Raw genomic sequence first — 23,304 nt, 5'->3', positions numbered from 1 at the left:
TCGTAGGGAGAAGCTAGGCCTCTGGTCTGCCATCTACCCCGCCTCAAAGGGGCTCGTGGGGATGGCAGTCTTATGAGCTGCAGATGGTAGCAAGCTCAGGCCTTCTCTCTTCATTTTGTTACGAGGTGAACATCAGTCACCAGTGTTGACAGGTCATAACTTGGTAAAGTTCTGTCTAGAGAGAAAGAAGTTTGTACTCAAGTTTAGCCTTGCAGTTTCTCTACCATTCTTGCCGACAATAACTGCTAGTAAGTTTATTCAGATATACACAAATACAGTTACATAGAGTATCATACATAGCAGCATATGTGTAGAGAACCTGGGATGTTAGGTAAGACACATATGCAACAGTTAGGTATCTTTATTTCGAAACGTTTCGCCTACACAGTAGGCTTCTTCAGTCGAGTACAGAAAGGTTGATAGAAGCAGAAGATACTTGAAGACGATGTAATCAGTCCATCACCCTTAAAGTTTTGAGGTGGTCAGTCCCTCAGTCTGGAGAAGAGCATTGTTCCGTTGTCTGAAACAATATCAGGTAAGACACATATGCAACAGTTAGGTATCTTTATTTCGAAACGTTTCGCCTACACAGTAGGCTTCTTCAGTCGAGTGCAGAAAAGTTGATAGAAGCAGAAGATACTTGAAGACGATGTAATCAGTCCATCACCCTTGAAGTTCAGAACCTGGGATAACACATAAAACGTCAGACGAAGTGACTTATTTCCACCCAGCTACACCTATACTGGTATGTCTTGCTCTCCTGTGAAAGTTGTGTAGACAAATCCTAGTGTGTGATTTACGTACAGTCAATTAAATGATCTTAATAACTTCCGCATGTAATCCATAAATCGTAAATGCATTGGATTGAAGCGTTATAAACATTTATAAGTGAGAGTGAAAAACACTTGGACTGGCACTGAAACACAAGTGAGAAGAAGAGGTTTATATGCTTAGTTTTTGTCAGGGTACAATGGAAATATAAACACATATGCAGTATAATGTGATCCTTTATTGACAACGTTTCGCCCACACAGTGGGCCTTTTCAAGTCACAAACAGATCTACCTGGGGTGGAAGGTACGCGAGTATTTATAGTCAGGTTCAGAATGTTGAGGTCAGGTGGAGAATGCTGCATACCTTTGCATGTGTTTGTGACTTGAAAAAGCCCACTGTGTGGGCGAAACGTTGTCAATAAAGGATCACATTATACTGCATATGTTGTTAGGTAAGACACATATGCAACAGTTAGGTATCTTTATTGTGAAACGTTTCGCCTACACAGTAGGCTTCTTCAGTCAAGTACAGAAAAGTTGAAAGAAGCAGAAGATACTTGAAGACGATGTAATCAGTCCATCACCCTTAAAGTTTTGAGGTGGTCAGTCCCTCAGTCTGGAGAAGAGCATTGTTCCATAGTATGAAACAATATGGAGAAGAAGTGACAGGATGGAGCTTTTTATAGCCCCAAGAGGTGAGACGTAGGCCACTAGGAGAGGTAAGAACTCAGATGTTGAGAAGGCAGGTCCCTCTCAAATCCAGCCCCTCTTGGGGCTATAAAAAGCTCCATCCTGTCACTTCTTCTCCATATTGTTTCATACTATGGAACAATGCTCTTCTCCAGACTGAGGGACTGACCACCTCAAAACTTTAAGGGTGATGGACTGATTACATCGTCTTCAAGTATCTTCTGCTTCTTTCAACTTTTCTGTACTTGACTGAAGAAGCCTACTGTGTAGGCGAAACGTTTCACAATAAAGATACCTAACTGTTGCATATGTGTCCTACCTAACAACCTGTCGGTATTTTATACCATTTTAATGTTCAGTCTGTCAGACACTGCAACACAAGGGTATCTTGGTACAGACCTGCAATCAACTTCGACAACTTCCACCAGTGAGAGAGGCTGGATTTGAGAGGGACCTGCCTTCTCAACATCTGAGTTCTTACCTCTCCTAGTGGCCTACGTCTCACCTCTTGGGGCTATAAAAAGCTCCATCCTGTCACTTCTTCTCCATATTGTTTCATACTATGGAACAATGCTCTTCTCCAGACTGAGGGACTGACCACCTCAAAACTTTAAGGGTGATGGACTGATTACATCGTCTTCAAGTATCTTCTGCTTCTTTCAACTTTTCTGTACTTGACTGAAGAAGCCTACTGTGTAGGCGAAACGTTTCACAATAAAGATACCTAACTGTTGCATATGTGTCTTACCTAACAACCTGTCGGTATTTTATACCATTTTAATGTTCAATACTGCATATGTGTTTATATTTCTATTGTGTCGGTATTTTATACCATTTTTCTCCGTCAGGGTACAAGTTCGAGAGGTCTGGTGAGGCTGGTATCTCCAAATATGTTTCATATTCGTTTAATATTTCTGTCCGTGTAGTTTCTCACTTTGTTATTATTAATGTGGGGTGTCACAAGCATGGTATTTGTCTCACGGTATGAGCAGGTTTCGGTACACACTTATAATGTATTGAAAAAGAAAGGGTTTTCTATACCCATCGGTATTCTTGATCTTGTGGATCCAGCTGTAACTCAGTGTTCGTTCACAGAATTTCACTTGTATGATACACGAAATCGTAATGACACGATTGCACACAAACCATACTACGGGTGGGGTTAGAACTCGCGATTAGAGAGGCATAAAGCTCCAGACCGACGCGCTAGCCACTGGACCAGCTAGCCCAGTGGCTAGCGCGCCGGTCTGGAGTTTTATGACTGATCATAAGAACATAAGAAAGGAGGAACACTGCAGCAGGCCTGTTGGCCCATACTAGGCAGGTCCTTAATCCTTCCCACTAACAAAATATTTGCCCAACCCAATTTTCAATGCTACCCAAGAAATATGTTTTGATGATTCTATTTACTGATTATGCAAGTCTCACTCAACTCCAACCTCTCTCACACATGTATTTATCTAACCTAAATTTGAAACTACCCAGCGTTTTAGCTTCAATAACCCTACCATTTTGCTATTCACCCTATTTCCAAACCAATACTTTCCTATATCCTTTCGAAATCTAAACTTATCTAATTTGAATCCATTATTGCGGGTTCTTTCTTGAAGAGATATCCTCGAAACCTTATTTATATCCCCTTTGTTAATACCCATCTTTCACTTATACACTTCGATCATGTCTCCCCTCATTCTTCGTCTTACAAGTGAATGTAGTTTAAGACTCTTCAATCGTTCTTCGTACGGAAGATTTCTAATGCTATGTAATAATTTGGTCATTCTGGGCTGTATGTTTTCTAGCGAATTTATGTCCATTCTGTAATATGGAGACCAGAACTGAGCTGCATAACCTAGGTGAGGCCTTACTAATGATGTATAAAGCTGTAAAATAACCACTGGACTTCTGTTGCTTACACTTCTAGATATAAATCCCAGTAATCTGTTTACTTTGTTACGTATGTTTAGGCATTTCTGTCTTGGTTTAAGGTTGCTTCTTACCATAACCCCCAAGTCCTTTTCGCAATCTGTATGACTAAGTTCTACGTTATTTGACTGATAAGTACTAGGGTTATGGGCACTCCCAAGCTTCAGAACCTTGCATTTATCTACATTGAACTGCATCTGCCACTTTTCTGACCAGGAATTGAGTTTATATAAATCCTCCTGAAGTTCCATAACATCTACGTTTGAATCAATTATCCTACCTATCTTTGTGTCATCGGCGAATTTGCTCATATCACTAGTAATTCCCTCATCAAGGTCATTGATATATATTATAAACAACAACAGGCCTAAGACTGATCTCTGTGGTACGCCACTTGTTACAGATCCCCACTCGGATTTAACCCCATTTAAGCATACTCTCTGCTTCCTATTAATGAGCCATGACTCGATCCATGACAGCACTTTTTCCCCAGTGCCATGAGCTGCCACTTTCTTTAACAGTCTCTGATGTGGTACTCTATCAAAAGCCTTACTAAAATCAAAATAAACAATATCGAATTCTTTATCATGATCAACAGCCTCAAAAGCTTTACTGAAGAAGGTTAATAAATTAGTTAGTCAGGAACGGTCCCTCGTGAATCCATGCTGAGTATCATTAATCAAGCTGTGCTTATCGAAATGGCTTCTTATATTATCAGCTATAATTGACTCTATTAACTTGCCTACAATTAAGGTTAGGCTTATTGGGCGGTAATTTGATGGTAACGACTTGTCCCCTGCTTTAAAAATATAGGAATTACATTAGCCATCTTCCATATATCAGACACTACACCTGTTTGAAGAGAAATACTAAAAATATTAGTCAATGGTTCACAAAGTTCCATTTTACACTCTCTAAGAGCCCTTGAAAAAAGTTCATCAGGGCCCGGGGATTTATTTTGCTTTAATCGGTCAATTTGTTTGATAACCATTTCTCTAGTGACTGTGATATTGCATAATTTATCATCTTCAGGCCCATTCTAAAAATTAATTACTGGGATATTGTTAGTGTCTTCCTGAGTGAAAACTGAGAGAAAATAATTATTAAGAATCGAGCACATTTCACTCTCCTTGTCAGTAAGATGCCCAGAGTTATTTTTAAGAGGACCTATCTTATCTCTAACTTTTTTTCTATAGACCTGAAAAAAACTTTTTGGGTTAGTTTTCGAATCCCTAGCAACTTTAATTTCATAGTCCCGTTTAGCTTTTCTTATCCCCTTTTTAACGTCCCTCTTAATGTCAATATACTGATTCATAAGATGACCCTCACCTCTTTTGATACGCCTATAAATTCCTTTTTTCTGTCTTAAAAGATATTTGAGGCTTTTATTCATCCATTTGGGGTCATTTCTATTCAATCTAATTTCCTTATATGAGATTAATGTCCTTTGGGCAGCATGTATTGTGTTAAGAAAACTGTCATACTGATAGGTCTCTTCGTTATCCCAGTCCACAGATGATAAGTGTTCTCTAAGCCCATCATAATCTGCTAAGCAAAAATCTGGGGCCATTGGTGAATTATCCCTACTATCATACTTCCATTCAATGCTAAAGGTAATTGATTTGTGATCGCTTGTGCCGAGTTCCTCAGTAATTTCTAAATTATTGACAAGGGTTCCCTTGTTTGCGAGAACCAAGTCAAGCAGGTTATTTCCCCTTGTAGGTTCTGTCACAAACTGCTTCAAAATACAATCCTGAGCTACTTCTAAGAAGTAGTTTGATTCTAAATTCCCAGTCAAGAAATTCCAATCAATATGACTAAAGTTAAAGTCTCCTAGAATTACTACATTATCGTGCCTTGTGGCCTTAACAATATCCTCCCATAGTAGTCTCCCTTGGTCCCTGTCTAAGTTTGAGGGACGGTATATCACACCTAAAATCAATTTTTCATGCCCCTTTGAAAATTCTATCAAAACAGACTCTGTATGTGTTATTTCAGACTTAATACCTGTTTTTATGCAACAGTTCAAGCGATCTCGGACATACAATGCCACCCCACCCCCCTTCCCAATACTTCTATCTACTTGGAACAATTAAAAACCCTGAATGTGACATTCTGCAGGCATGTCCCGACTTTTTGAATTAAACCACGTCTCAGTTAATGCAAATACATCAATGTTACCTGCACTAGCAACTAGTCTCAACTCGTCCATCTTATTCCTAGCACTACGGCTATTAGCATAATGTATATTTAAAGACCCTCCCTTTTCTTTACCCTTTCTGCTCATTTCTGTTTTTCCACTAAAACTATTACTGTCCTTGTCACCTAGTGCCACTGACTTTCCAATATCCACCTCATTTTGCCTATTACTAGTTCCCCTAGAACTCATAATACTACTGCACTGGGACTTCACTGTTTTCCCGCCAAAACCCATACCACTAACTATTCCTAGTTTAAAGTCCTAACAGCTCCCTCCACTGCAGTTGCCAGTGCCCCCACCCCACACCTAGACAAGTGAACCCCATCCCTGGCATACATGTCATTTCTGCCATAGAAGAGGTCCCAGTTGTCAATGAATGTAACTGCATTTTCCTTACAGTATTTGTCCAGCCAGCAATTGATGCCAGTTGCCCTGGACAACCATTCATTTCCAACTCCTCTCATAGGTAAAATACCACATATGACAGGGTTCCCACCCTTCTTCCTAATTATCTCTATTGCTGACCTATACCTGCTAATCAGGTCCTCACTCCTACATCTGCCAACATCGTTGCCTCCCACGCTGAGGCAGATAATAGGATTGCTCCTATTACCTCTCATGATGTCATCCAGACAGCTAACAATATCCTTCATCTCAGCCCCAGGAAAACACACCCTCTGCCTCCTACTCCTATCCTTCAAGCAGAAGGCCCTATCCATGTACCTAATCTGGCTATCCCCAACAACAACAATGTTTTTACCTTCCTTGGCATCATTCGTCGTGATGTTCCCAGTAGTCGACTCACATTCGTCAGGTAGCACGGAGAATGGGATCGATGTTTCCACAACAGTTTCCTGGATCTTTGTTGATTCTACCTTTCCATCTGTCCACTTGATCCTTAACTTTGTCCCATGCTTTCCAGCCACTGTCCAGGTTCCTTTCTTGGCTTGAGGATTCTCAACATGAGGATTACTACGAATCTTCTTGTTTTCCTCAGTCAGTCGCTGAATCTCAAGCTTAGCCACCCTCAGTTCTTCCTTTAGCTGCTGGTAGAGTTGCTCAAGAGAGAACATCTTGTTCAGATTCACAGAGAGCACACAAGACACGTCTTCACAGAGTTAAGTGCAGGTCACCGTGGGTTCTATCCCCGTCCGTGGCATGGTTTGTTCACTTGTATGGTAGAGAAGGTTGTAACTATCAGTGTTCACTTACAGGAGGAGTTCACGTGTACGGAGGGGAAATGTATAAAGTTAACAGCTCGCTGTGATGGTATGGACAACTGTGGTGACAACTCTGATGAACAGTGCACACTGCTGCAACAACTTTCTGACTCTTACAACGCCCACCGCCCACACGCCCCTGCCACCTTCATTACTCTCAATGCTACTCTTATTCTTATAGAGAGCATCAATGAGAACAACAATGAGATCAGGACGTGGTTAAAGGTAATATGCCGGAAAATATTCTGTGAAGGTAATATTGTGAATTAGTTTCTTCAAGGTAATAAATGCATAATAATGCAATTGGCTTGACTCTTGTGGGAAATCAGGGAAGTTAACTGATTTCCGAATTGTTAGTCCTCTTAAGTCTTGGAAGGAGGGAAAAGGGAAGAAGGGGTTGATGTAACATGAGATGAGAAGGTAGGCTGCAATGGCTGCTCATGTATAGGCACTGCAAAATTGCAGCTCCCCCTATTTTCACTCGATATTATCGATAACATTCAATATAATGAGTTTTTTTTCTTTAATTCTGTCAACATACTTATACATTATATAATTCTTAAACTTAATGTCAGTAGCCATCCCCTAGTACATAATAAATTTAGAAAAATCCTTGTATGGAACTGTGCACTTCACAGTTCCAGCTATTCGGTGTTTGGCTGTTGTGCGCATGCGCACTTGTCCGAGATAAGATGCCTCACGCTAGGTAGAGAGAGCACTGTCGCTGACGCAGTGCCGACCCTGTTATGCAAGTGTTTCTTTTTGACTTAGTGACATGTGTTGTGCTTAATAACCATGTACCATATTCTTGAATGTGATAAAGTGTATAATTAGATGATTATCATTCATCCAGCTGGTTTATTTAAATCACAGTTTTTTTGGGTTCTTTTATTTTACAGAAAATTTAAATAATTTGTGTTCAGTCCATCACTCTTGTAGAAAGGGACGGATTGAACACAAGGATTCCAGGCTGAGGGACTGATTACCTCAAACCCCTTCTTTCTTTACCTCTTTCTGTTTTGTACTGGACTGATGAAGCCACTGTGTGGCAAAATGTTTCCTTAATGAAGATTCCCATATATTTCAAAACCATTTATCATTTCTTCTGTTGCCTTTAATTCTAATTTCTCTCTCTGCCATATATTTTTTTCGTAGTTTATTTCCCCTGTAATGATAAGTGGAGGGAGGAGTGAGATACAAACCAGATGATGATATAAACCTTGGTAATAAATACCGACAAGTTGGTTTAGAAAGACACGTAAGCAAACACTATGACATATTTATTAGAAAACATTTCGGTCCTGGGACCTTGATCACTTCTAACATGCCTATATATATATAATGTTTTTCTACCTCTGTATGTTAGAAGTGATCAAGGTCCCAGGACCGAAACGTTTTCTAATAAATATGTCATAGTGTTTGCTTACGTGTCTTTCTAAACCAAACCAGATAATACATAAGTGGATGAGAGAATTTCTGAACGTTCCCAGTGTGCTGGGAGAAGCAGTCTTGTAATAAGAAAGTTACACTTCACAGCTGGAGGCGCTGTGGGAGGACTCCAGAGTGACTCTTCTACAGCTTCGTGACCTGGACGAAGATAATGAATTCCCAGGGAAGGACCTGTGGTCTCCGGTTTTCAGACTGGAGAATGCCGTGTTCAGTGACCTTATAAACTATGCCAACCACGAGAACATGATCACTAAGATATTCGCCCGCAAGCTGGGGAAAGGTCTGCCAGTTATACAGAATGGACAAGAAGGTTTGTCACTGCTTTGACATAGTCACTGAACAGGTGTCTGAATAAATGGTTATGAACATTTAAAAAGGAGCACTGCAACAGGCCTACTGGCCCATAAAAGACAAGTCCTTATCAAAACCACCGCCACCCAAGAAGTTACTCCCGTACCCACTAATCACACCCAGCCCCTCCCACGCTAGTGGAATACACTTCGATCATTTGGACGATAATTCACTTAGTAAGGTTATGTAAAGGACCTGTCAAGTATGGACCAACAGACCAACTGCAGTGTTCCTCCTTTCTTATGTTCTTATGTTATTATAAATACCTAAACAACACAACAGAGAAAAAAGTATATTTTCGGTATATATATTCCCTTATTGTTATTGATTGATTGTTTTATTAGAGTTAAAGTCTGTCTACTGCAGGAAAGCAATTTAAACCTGCACATTATCTCTGATCCAAAAAACAAAAATGCTTGAATCATTAATATATTTGTTAGACTAGAGACCCCGTGTACACACAGGGAGAAACATACACCTTCCAGTGTGATGAAAATTACACACATGTGCAACATCTGGGTATCTTTATTGTAGACGTTTCGCCAGCCAGTGGCTTTATCAATACAGATTCTTGGATATAACCGAAGACAGTATAACTATGTACAAAAGATGAGGTGATAAGTCCCTCAATCTTGAAGTTGGTGTGGAGAGTACCGGAGTTGTGGAGATTCTTCACACCAACTCACACATGCTACACTCATGCTACACTCATGCTACACTCATGCTACACTCACTCATGCTACACTCATGCTACACTCATGCTACACTCATGCTACACTCACTCATGCTGCACTCATGCTACACTCAAGCTACACTCATGCTACACTCACACATGCTGCATTCATGCTACACTCACACATGCTACACTCATGCTACACTCACACATGCTACACTCACTCATGCTACACTCATGCTACACTCACTCATGCTACACTCATGCTACACTCATGCTACACTCACTCATGCTGCACTCATGCTACACTCAAGCTACACTCATGCTACACTCACACATGCTGCATTCATGCTACACTCACACATGCTACACTCATGCTACACTCACACATGCTACACTCACACATGCTACACTCATGCTACACTCACTCATGCTACACTCACTCATGCTACACTCATGCTACACTCATGCTACACTCACTCATGCTACACTCATGCTACACTCACTCATGCTACATTCATGCTACACTCATGCTACACTCACACATGCTACACTCATGCTACACTCACTCATGCTACATTCATGCTACACTCATGCTACACTCACTCATGATACACTCATGCTACACTCATGCTACACTCACTCATGCTACATTCATGCTACACTCACTCATGCTACACTCATGCTACACTCACTCATGCTACACTCATGCTACACTCACTCATGCTACATTCATGCTACACTCACTCATGCTACACTCATGCTACACTCACTCATGCTACATTCATGCTACACTCATGCTACACTCATGCTACACTCACTCATGCTACACTCATGCTACACTCACTCATGCTACACTCATGCTACATTCATGCTACACTCACTCATGCTACACTCATGCTACACTCATGCTACACTCACTCATGCTACACTCATGCTACACTCATGCTACACTCATGCTACACTCACTCATGCTACATTCATGCTACACTCATGCTACACTCACTCATGCTACACTCATGCTACACTCACACATGCTACACTCACTCATGCTACATTCATGCTACACTCATGCTACACTCACTCATGCTACACTCATGCTACACTCATGCTACACTCACACATGCTACATTCATGCTACACTCATGCTACACTCACACATGCTACATTCATGCTACACTCATGCTACATTCACACATGCTACACTCATGCTACACTCACACATTCTACACTCATGCTACACTCACACATGCTACACTCATGTTACACTCACACATGCTACACTCATGTTACACTCACACATGCTACACTCATGTTACCCTCACACATGCTACACTCACACATGCTACACTCATGTTACACTCACACATGCTACACTCACACATGCTACACTCACACATGCTACACTCACACATGCTACACTCACACATGCTACACTTACACATGCTACACTCATGCTACACTCACACATGCTACACTCATGTTACACTCACACATGCTACACTCACACATGCTACACTCATGTTACACTCACACGTGCTACACTCACACATGCTACACTCACACATGCTACACTCACACATGCTACACTCACACATGCTACACTCACACATGCTACACTCACATATGCTACACTCACACATGCTACACTTACACATGCTACACTCATGCTACACTCACACATGCTACTCTCACACATACTGCACTCACACATGCTACACTCACACATGCTACACTCACACATGCTACACTCACACATGCTACACTCACACATGCTACACTCACACATGCTACACTCACACATACTGCACTCACACATGCTACACTCACACATACTGCACTCACACATGCTACACTCACACATGCTACACTCACACATACTACACTCACACATGCTACACTCACACATGCTACTCTCACACATACTGCACTCACACATGCTACACTCACACATACTGCACTCACACATGCTACACTCACACATGCTACATTCACACATGCTACACTCACACATACTGCACTCACACATGCTACACTCACACATACTGCGCTCACACATGCTACACTCACACATACTGCACTCACACATGCTACACTCACACATACTGCACTCACACATGCTACACTCGCACATGCTACACTCACACATGCTACACTCACACATACTGCACTCACACATGCTACACTCACACATACTGCACTCACACATGCTACACTCACACATACTGCACTCACACATGCTACACTCACACATGCTTCACTCACACATGCTACACTCACACATACTGCACTCACACATGCTACACTCACACATACTGCACTCACACATGCTACACTCCCACATGCTACTCTCACACATACTGCACTCACACATGCTACACTCACACATACTGCACTCACACATGCTACACTCACACATGCTACATTCACACATGCTACACTCACACATACTGCACTCACACATGCTACACTCACACATACTGCACTCACACATGCTACACTCACACATACTGCACTCACACATGCTACACTCACACATACTGCACTCACACATGCTACACTCACACATGCTACACTCACACATGCTACACTCACACATACTGCACTCACACATGCTACACTCACACATACTGCACTCACACATGCTACACTCACGCATGCTACATTCACACATGCTACACTCATGCTACACTCACACATGCTACACTCACACATACTGCACTCACACATGCTACACTCACACATGCTACATTCACACATGCTACACTCATGCTACACTCACACCTGCTACACCCACACATGCTACACTCACACATGCTACACTCACACATGCTACATTCACACATGCTACACTCATGCTACACTCACACATGCTACACTCATGTGTCGTAGGGGTTCTTAAAAGGAGATATCGAGGGTTGAAGATAGACACACTTGTTGGATGGTAACGCTATATTGTCAGACTGTGGTAATGGGAGATGAAGCCCAGCCTGCCGTGTCACTGCCTAGCTGGATGTTATACGCCGACTGAGGCCGAGGCAGCTCGCCTCACACTCAAGCTGTATCCCGTGACGTCATACAGTCACAGGCCTAAGGGATCTGCTATACAAACACATGGATGATACTATGATATGCTATGCAACACATAAGGGGATCAGCAACTATGCTGACACATGCTACACTCACACATGCTACACTCACACATGCTACACTCACACATGCTACACTCACACATGCTTCACTCACACATGCTACACTCACACATGCTACACTCACACATGCTGCACTCACACATGCTACACTCACACATGCTACACACATGCTACACTCACACATGCTACACTCACACATGCTACACTCACACATGCTACACTCACACATGCTACACTCACACATGCTACACTCACACATGCTACACTCACACATGCTACACTCACACATGCTACACTCACACATGCTTCACTCACACATGCTACACTCACACATGCTACACTCACACATGCTACATTCACACATGCTACACTCACACATGCTGCACTCACACATGCTACACTCACACATGCTACACACATGCTACACTCACACATGCTACACTCATGCTACACTCACACATGCTACACTCACACATGCTACACTCACACATGCTACACTCACACATGCTACACTCACACATGCTACACTTACACATACTGCACTCACACATACTACACATGCAACACTCACACACGCTACACTCACACATGCTATACTCATGCTACACCCACACATGCTACACTCACACATACTGCACTCACACATGCTACACTCACGCTACACTTCCACATGCTACACTCACACATACTGCACTCACACATGCTACACTCATGCTACACTCACACATGCTACACTCACACATGCTACACTCATGCTACACTCACGCATGCTACACTCACACATGCTACACTCACACATGTTACACTCACACATACTGCACTCACACATGCTACACTCATGCTACACTCACACATGCTACACTCACACATGCTACACTCACTCATGCCACACTCACACATACTACACTCACACATGCTACACTCACACATGCTACACTCACACATTCTACACTCACACATGCTACACTCACACATGCTACACTCACACATGCTACACTCACACATGCTACACTCATGCTACACTCACACATGCTACACTCACACATGCTACACTCACACATGCTACACTCACACATACTGCACTCACACATACTACACATGCTACACTCACACATGCTACACTCACACATGCTATACTCATGCTACACCCACACATGCTACACTCACACATACTGCACTCACACATACTACACATGCTACACTCATACATGCTACACTCACACATGCTATACTCATGCTACATTCACACATGCTACACTCATGCTACACTCACATATGCTACATTAACACATGCTGCACTCAAGTTACACTCACACATGCTGCACTCTCACATGCTACACTCAAGCTACACTCACACATGCTATACTCACACATGTTACACTCACACATGCTACACTCATGCTACACTCACACATGCTACACACATGCTACACTCACACATGCTACACTCATGCTACACTCACACATGCTACACTCACACATACTGCACTCACACATACTACACATGCTACACTCACACATGCTATACTCATGCTACACCCACACATGCTACACTCACACATACTGCACTCACACATGCTACACTCACGCTACACTCCCACATGCTACACTCACATATACTGCACTCACACATGCTACACTCATGCTACACTCACACATGCTACACTCACACATGCTACACTCATGCTACACTCACACATGCTACACTCACATATACTGCACTCACACATGCTACACTCATGCTACACTCACACATGCTACACTCACACATGCTACACTCACACATGCTACACTCATGCTACACTCACGCATTGTACACTCACACATGCTACACTCACACATGTTACACTCACACATACTGCACTCACACATGCTACACTCATGCTACACTCACACATGCTACACTCATGCTACACTCACACATGCTACACTTACACATGCTACACTCATGCTACACTCACACATGCTACACTTACACATGCTACACTCATGCTACACTCACACATGCTACACTCACACATGCTACACTCACACATGTTACACTCACACATGCTACACTTATGCTACACTCACACATGTTACACTCATGCTACACTCACACATGATACACTCATGCTACACTCACACATGCTACACTCACACATGCTACACTCATGCTACACTCACGCATTGTACACTCACACATGCTACACTCACACATGTTACACTCACACATACTGCACTCACACATGCTACACTCATGCTACACTCACACATGCTACACTCATGCTACACTCACACATGCTACACTTACACATGCTACACTCATGCTACACTCACACATGCTACACTTACACATGCCACACTCATGCTGCACGCACACATGCTACACTCACACATGCTACACTCACACATGTTACACTCACACATGCTACACTTATGCTACACTAACACATGCTACACTTACACATGCTACACTCATGCTACACTCACACATGCTACACTTACACATGCTACACTCATGCTGCACGCACACATGCTACACTCACACATGCTACACTCACACATGTTACACTCACACATGCTACACTTATGCTACACTAACACATGTTACACTCATGCTACACTCACACATGATACACTCATGCTACACTCACACATGCTACACTCATGCTACATTCACACATGCTACACTCATGCTACACTCACATATGCTACATTAACACATGCTGCACTCAAGTTACACCCACACATGCTGCACTCTCACATGCTACACTCACACATGCTACACACATGCTACACTCAAACATGCTACACTCACACATGCTACACTCACACATGCTACACTCACACATACTGCACTCACACATACTACACATGCTACACTCACACATGCTACACTCACACATGCTACACTCACACATACTGCACTCACACATACTACACATGCTACACTCACACATGCTACACACATGCTACACTCAAACATGCTACACTCACACATGCTACACTCACACATGCTACACTCACACATACTGCACTCACACATACTACACATGCTACACTCACACATGCTATACTCATGCTACACCCACACATGCTACACTCACACATACTGCACTCACACATGCTACACTCATGCTACACTCACACATGCTACACTCACACATGCTACACTCATGCTACACTCACGCATGCTACACTCACACATGCTACACTCACACATGTTACACTCACACATACTGCACTCACACATGCTACACACATGCTACACTCACACATGCTACACTCATGCTACACTCACACATGCTACACTCACACATGCTACACTCACACATACTGCACTCACACATACTACACATGCTACACTCACACATGCTATACTCATGCTACACCCACACATGCTACACTCACACATACTGCACTCACACATGCTACACTCACGCTTCACTCCCACATGCTACACTCACATATACTGCACTCACACATGCTACACTCATGCTACACTCACACATGCTACACTCACACATGCTACACTCATGCTACACTCACACATGCTACACTCACATATACTGCACTCACACATGCTACACTCATGCTACACTCACACATGCTACACTCACACATGCTACACTCATGCTACACTCACGCATTGTACACTCACACATGCTACACTCACACATGTTACACTCACACATACTGCACTCACACATGCTACACTCATGCTACACTCACACATGCTACACTCATGCTACACTCACACATGCTACACTTACACATGCTACACTCACACATGCTACACTTACACATGCTACACTCATGCTACACTCACACATGCTACACTCACACATGCTACACTCACACATGTTACACTCACACATGCTACACTTATGCTACACTCACACATGTTACACTCATGCTACACTCACACATGATACACTCATGCTACACTCACACATGCTACACTCACACATGCTACACTCATGCTACACTCACGCATTGTACACTCACACATGCTACACTCACACATGTTACACTCACACATACTGCACTCACACATGCTACACTCATGCTACACTCACACATGCTACACTCATGCTACACTCACACATGCTACACTTACACATGCTACACTCATGCTACACTCACACATGCTACACTTACACATGCTACACTCATGCTACACTCACACATGCTACACTCACACATGCTACACTCACACATGTTACACTCACACATGCTACACTTATGCTACACTAACACATGTTACACTCATGCTACACTCACACATGATACACTCATGCTACACTCACACATGCTACACTCATGCTACATTCACACATGCTACACTCATGCTACACTCACATATGCTACATTAACACATGCTGCACTCAAGTTACACCCACACATGCTGCACTCTCACATGCTACACTCACACATGCTACACACATGCTACACTCAAACATGCTACACTCACACATGCTACACTCACACATGCTACACTCACACATACTGCACTCACACATACTACACATGCTACACTCACACACGCTACACTCACACATGCTATACTCATGCTACACCCACACATGCTACACTCACACATACTGCACTCACACATGCTACACTCATGCTACACTCACACATGCTACACTCACACATGCTACACTCATGCTACACTCACGCATGCTACACTCACACATACTGCACTCACACATGCTACACTCATGCTACACTCACACATGTTACACTCACACATACTGCACTCACACATGCTACACTCATGCTACACTCACACATGCTACACTCATGCTACACTCACACATGCTACATTTACACATGCTACACTCATGCTACACTCACACATGCTACACTTACACATGCTACACTCATGCTACACTCACACATGCTACACTCACACATGTTACACTCACACATGCTACACTTATGCTACACTCACACATGGTACACTCATGCTACACTTACACATGCTTCACTCATGCTACACTCACACATGCTACACTTACACATGCTACACTCATGCTACACTCACACATGCTACACTCACACATGCTACACTCACACATGTTACACTCACACATGCTACACTTATGCTACACTCACACATGCTACACTCATGCTACACTCACACGTGCTACACTCATGCTACACTCACACATGCTACATTCATGCTACATTCACACATGCTACACTCATGCTACACTCACATATGCTACATTAACACATGCTGCACTCAAGTTACACTCACACATGCTGCACTCTCACATGCTACACTCAAGCTACACTCACACATGCTATACTCACACATGTTACACTCACACATGCTTCACTCATGCTACACTCACATACGCTACACTCACACATGCTACACTCACACATGCTACACTCATGCTACTCTCACACATGCTACACTCATGCTACACTCACACATGCTACACTCATGCTACACTCACTATTACAACCCAGGAATCCAAATGGCCTGTTACCCCGGGTGTAATGGGAGCAAAATAAACACAGCAGAAAAAGTTTAGACTTATATTATCCTTCACCAATTTAGAACAGCAATATGTACACTATGTACAGTGATAAGTATAGTGCACTCCACGGTAAGCAAAGCAGAAATAGAAGCCACAAGATAGCAGACCGTGCTTCAACCAGCTCTAGAATGGGAATGACAAGGGCAGACAGGAGAGTGGTACCCACATAACCTCTGCGATTGCCAAAACCATCTTCTTATTGGCTAGAACCTGGTCACTGGTTGAACGACGGGGCCCCATCATCAACTCTTAGCAACCTGGTTCGCTGGTTGGGGGAGATAGCCTGTAAATGAGGGTGTGTACGTGCGCTGAATAAAGGTTACGTACTCTTTGCATGCCACACTCACACATGCTAAACTCATGCTACACTCATGCTACACTCACATAAGCTTCACTCTCACAGGCTTCATCTACCAAGCACAGCGGCCACAAGCTCTCCTGAAGAGAGAAGAAAGCTTCATGGCGTCCTACCACTGCAATATTCAGCTCGATCTCTTCCCCTTCGACGTTCATGTTTGTTTTATGAACATTACCATAGAGCAGACTGGAGAGTATCGCGCTCTCTTCAATGTATCAGTAAGTTGTTGCAAGTTGATGATAAAATTGCTATTTAAATCTGCTTGTCTTCCAAGTCCGGACTTTTGTGTACGAAAAATAAGTATTAGTTTGGACCTCCTCTTCTTTTCTGCAACATTGCAAGCTCTTGATGTTGTGTTAATTGCAACACTAAAGGCCTAGAGCTATCATTCTACTCCCACTTGTGGTTGTTTTGCATACATATTATTTTGTTTTCACAGTTCCTTTCGTGACTTCTCACATTATCAAGGAACTGTGAAAACAAAATAATAACAAACTCATATATTTCAGGAACTGAAGGTCTTCTCAGAGGCCTCCACACTGCCTCTCTTCACAACATCACGTTTGTGTGTCGAGCACCACAACGACGAGTTCGGAGACGTAACTTCGCTTTCCTTCAAGGTACATGTTCAGGTCCTCCGGTAATTTTCTTGCATAGGCCCTCAAGTCAGATCTCTTTCATGCATTACAAGTATTTATTTAAGAGCATAAAACTTGAGGAATACTTCAGCAGGCCTACTGGCCCATGCACGGGTGAAATTCAAGGCCTTGTGATAAATTTCTGGGTCAGGGAGCGATTTTTAGTTCAAAAAGAATACTCAAAATCACTTATAAAATACATTACTAATAGCCTGCATGGCGTGCAGGTTCTGTTACAGCGGAGATACAGTGCCTACCTGTTCACTACACTGGGTCCTTGTTTCATCATCCAGTGCATCGGATACCTCACGCAGGTCTTTGACGAATACAACTTCAGGTAAAATGCTGGTCTGCCGGATTAAACAGGATTCCATTTTTTTTCTTTTTGCTGGGAAATCATAAGTTATGGAAGGTGTAAGAGAAAATGTTCATAGGGAAACCCAATTTCAAACTGGGATGACTTTGGGGAAAAACATGAGGATATTTCTTCAGTATTTCTTCAGCCACAGAGTAGTCAGTAAGTGGAATAGTTTGGGAAGCGATGTAGTGGAGGCAGGATCCATACATAGCTTTAAGCAGAGGTATGATAAAGCTCACGGCTCAGGGAGAGTGACCTAGTAGCGATCAGTGAAGAGGCGGGGCCAGGAGCTCGGACTCGACCCCCGCAACCTCAACTAGGTGAGTACAACTAGGTGAGTACACAGTGGGTGCAGACGTGGGTGCACAAGGCTCCGAGAACCTTAGTGTTTTTAAGGCATGCAGTAACTGCTAGCAGTAATCAGTGGTAGTGACAACATCAGTGAACATTCCTACGAGTTAAAAAGAGTCGAGAGGAAGCCTAAAATCATTAATATTTCAAAGTACCAAACCGTTAGGGGCTAGTAGACACTGTTGTCACACAGATTCAAATATACAAAGATCAAAGTGAGTGTGGAAGCCGGTGTTCAAGAATTATGAGAGATTGGTTAACAAGTGAAATGTGAGGCACCATACAGTGAGAGTGAAAAAGTAAATAAGCAAAAGGAGAAAGGAAAAACAAAATATATACAAGGGAAGGTGGAAGTAGGCCTACTGAAGCAGTAATGTCACAACAGTTGTGTGACATTATACATATAAAGTGTAACATCGAATGTGAAGTGTATTCTGTCATAAGTGAAAAGTGAAATCGCTTGAGGAACGCGGGATGTATGAGCATATATGGTTATAAACATCACAGGTGAAGGATTTTCAAAATAGTGATAGAAGGCCTATGTACAACGACTATGTCATCAGCATCTGGCAACTTGTCATCACACCGCTTCCAGAGCAAGTATTGCTCACCTGTTGTGGTTGCATGTTGCAAGGTTCTGAGTTCTGGTCCTGCATCACTGTTAGATACTGGTCACTCACTCCTGCAAGCTATTACCAGAATTAGAGTAGAAATAGCATAGAGGAGAGTGCAAGGAGTAAAGCGGTAGTGAGGGATAACGTCAGACACTTAAGCTGAGACAAGCTAAATTTATCAATCTAGCTACTTTCTGTATTTTAAAGTAGAATTGATTAGTGTTAGAAGTACTATTGGTAAGCTTTAGAATTACTGGTATTACTACCGGTATTTATTAGCAGTATGAATACTTAGAAGCTCGAGGCCAGGAGCTGAGTTTCAACCCTTGCAACCACAATTAGGTGAGTACACGCGCACACACACACACACACACAGGAACAAACACTTGTAAAAGCTGTAGTGCACACACACACACATACACTGGATATCACACCTTCCTGTGAACTGACCCTCTAACCCTCCCTCTCTCTCTCTCTCTCTCTCTCTCTCTCTCTCTCTCTCTCTCTCTCTCTCACTACATATCTCTCTTTCTACCTATCTCTCTACCTACCAAACAGGAAGGAAGGAGATATGAATTATGCTAAGGTCATATCAGCCTGCCAAGAAGGGCCAAGGAGTGAAAGGGAAGAGCAGCTGGGTGCAGATGGAGAGGGTGATAGGTCGAATGCTGAGGCACAATCATGCCACCAAGAGCCACTGAAAAAATCAAAGGAGGAAATGACGACATACAGACAGGATCCAGAGTCACAGAGGGAGAGGCAATGGGAGGAGGAAAGGGCAAAAATCAGTGTTTATCCATGGGCTTCAGGAGAGAGAGGAAAGGACACAATCTGAAAGACGGCAGGAAGAAAGAAAGGAGATTTAGAAAATCATCATGGAAATAGGTGAAGAAGACATGGACGAGATTGTAAATTTTCAGAGAATAGGGAGGTACTTGAAGGGGAGAAACCGACCAATCAAGCTGATTCTCAGGACAGAAACATTGCAGAACAGGATCCTCCAAGAGAAACCACGGTTGAAATACTCAGAAGAGTACAAGAGGGTGTTCCTAGACAAAGACAGAACAGAAACAGAACGACAGCAGCTGAGGGAGAGGACAAAAAAGCGAAAGGAGCTAGGAAAGAAGACAAGGATGGAACCAGCAGAGGTCAGTCAGAGCAGAACAGAGCAGCAAGGGCAAGCACACACACAACTATCCTCAGAACCCCACAACCTATCACACCATCCCAACACACACTACAATCCATACCCACAGCTTCCACCCAACACCCAGCTATAGAATCCCACAGTATGCTACCAGGTCTCCCACCCTCACAGGCCCCCCAAACCACAGTGTTGGAAATGAAACTGAAGGTATGGCACACAAATGCTGATGGAATAACAAACAAGTGGGAGGAGTGGCACGAAAGAGCCAAAGAGGCATCACCGGACATCATAGCTCTCACAGAAACCAAGCTTACAGGTATGATAACAGGATACCAGACCCTGAGGAAAGACAGAAGGAACAGGGGGGGTTGGAGGAGTGGCACTGCTGATCAAACACCGATGGAATTTTGATGAGCTGGAGAGAGGAGACAGCAGAGAAGAAAGTGATTACATAGCAGGAATGCTTCACTCTGGAGGTCCCAAGGTGGTAATTGCAGTGATGTATAACCCACCGCAGAACAGCAGGAGGCCAAGGCAAGAGTATGATGAGAGCAATAGAGCAATGGTTGACACACTGGCTGCAGTGGCCAGAAGAGCTCATGCATGCAGGGCAAAGCTCCTGATCATGGGGTGACTTTAACCACAAGGAGATCGATTGGGAGAACTTGGACCCGCATGGGGGCCAAGATACATGGAGGGCTAAGATGATGGAGGTGGTACTGGAAAACTTCATGTACCAACACGTAAGGGACACTACAAGAGAGAGAGCGGACGATGAACCAGCAAGACTGGACTTAGTATTCACCTTGAGTAGTGCAGATATTGAGGACATCACATATGAAAGACCCCTTGGGGCCAGCGATCATGTGGTTTTAAGCTTCGAATACACAGTAGAGTTACAAGTGGAGGGGGAAGCAGGAAGGCCAGGACGAATGAAGCCAAACTACAAGAAAGGGGACTACACGGGAATGAGGAACTTCCTGAACGAGGTTCAGTGGGACAGAGAACTGGCAGGGAAGCCAGTTGATGAGATGATGGAATATGTAGCAACAATGTGCAAGGAGGCTGAGGAGAGGTTTGTACCCAAGGGTAACAGGAATAATGAAAAAGCCAGGTTGAACCCATGGTTTACCCAAAGGTGCAGGGAGGCAAAAACCAAGTGTGCTAGGGAATGGAAGAAATATAGAAGGCAAAGGACCCAGGAGAATAAGGAGAGCAGTAGTAGAGCCAGAAATTAATATGCACAGATAAGAAGGGAGGCCCAACGACAATATGAAAACGACATAGCAGCGAAAGCCAAATCTGACCCGAAACTGTTATACAGCCACATCAGGAGGAAAACAACAGTCAAGGACCAGGTAATCAGGCTAAGGAGAGAAGGAGGAGAGACAACAAGAAATGACCGTGAAGTATGTGAGGAACTCAACAAGAGATTCAAAAAAGTGTTCACAGAGGAGACAGAAGGGGCTCCAGAAAGACGAAGAGGTGGGGCACACCACCAAGTGCTGGACACAGTGCACACAACCGAGGAAGAAGTGAAGAGGCTTCTGAGTGAGCTAGATACCTCAAAGGCAATGGGGCCAGATAACATCTCCCCATGGGTCCTGAGAGAGGGAGCAGAGGCGCTATGTTTACCCCTAACAACAATATTCAATACATCTATCGAAACAGGGAGATTGCCTGAGGCATGGAAGACAGCAAATGTAGTCCCAATCTTTAAAAAAGGAGACAGCCATGAAGCACTAAACTACAGACCAGTGTCACTGACATGTACAGTATGCAAAGTCATGGAGAAGATTATCAGGAGAAGAGTGGTGGAACACCTAGAAAGGAATGATCTCATCAACAGCAGCCAACATGGATTCATGGAC

This window comes from Cherax quadricarinatus, chromosome 9 (genome assembly GCF_038502225.1).
Source record: "Cherax quadricarinatus isolate ZL_2023a chromosome 9, ASM3850222v1, whole genome shotgun sequence".
NCBI classification, from domain to species: Eukaryota; Metazoa; Arthropoda; class Malacostraca; order Decapoda; family Parastacidae; genus Cherax; species Cherax quadricarinatus.
This window is presented reverse-complemented; position numbering follows the sequence as displayed.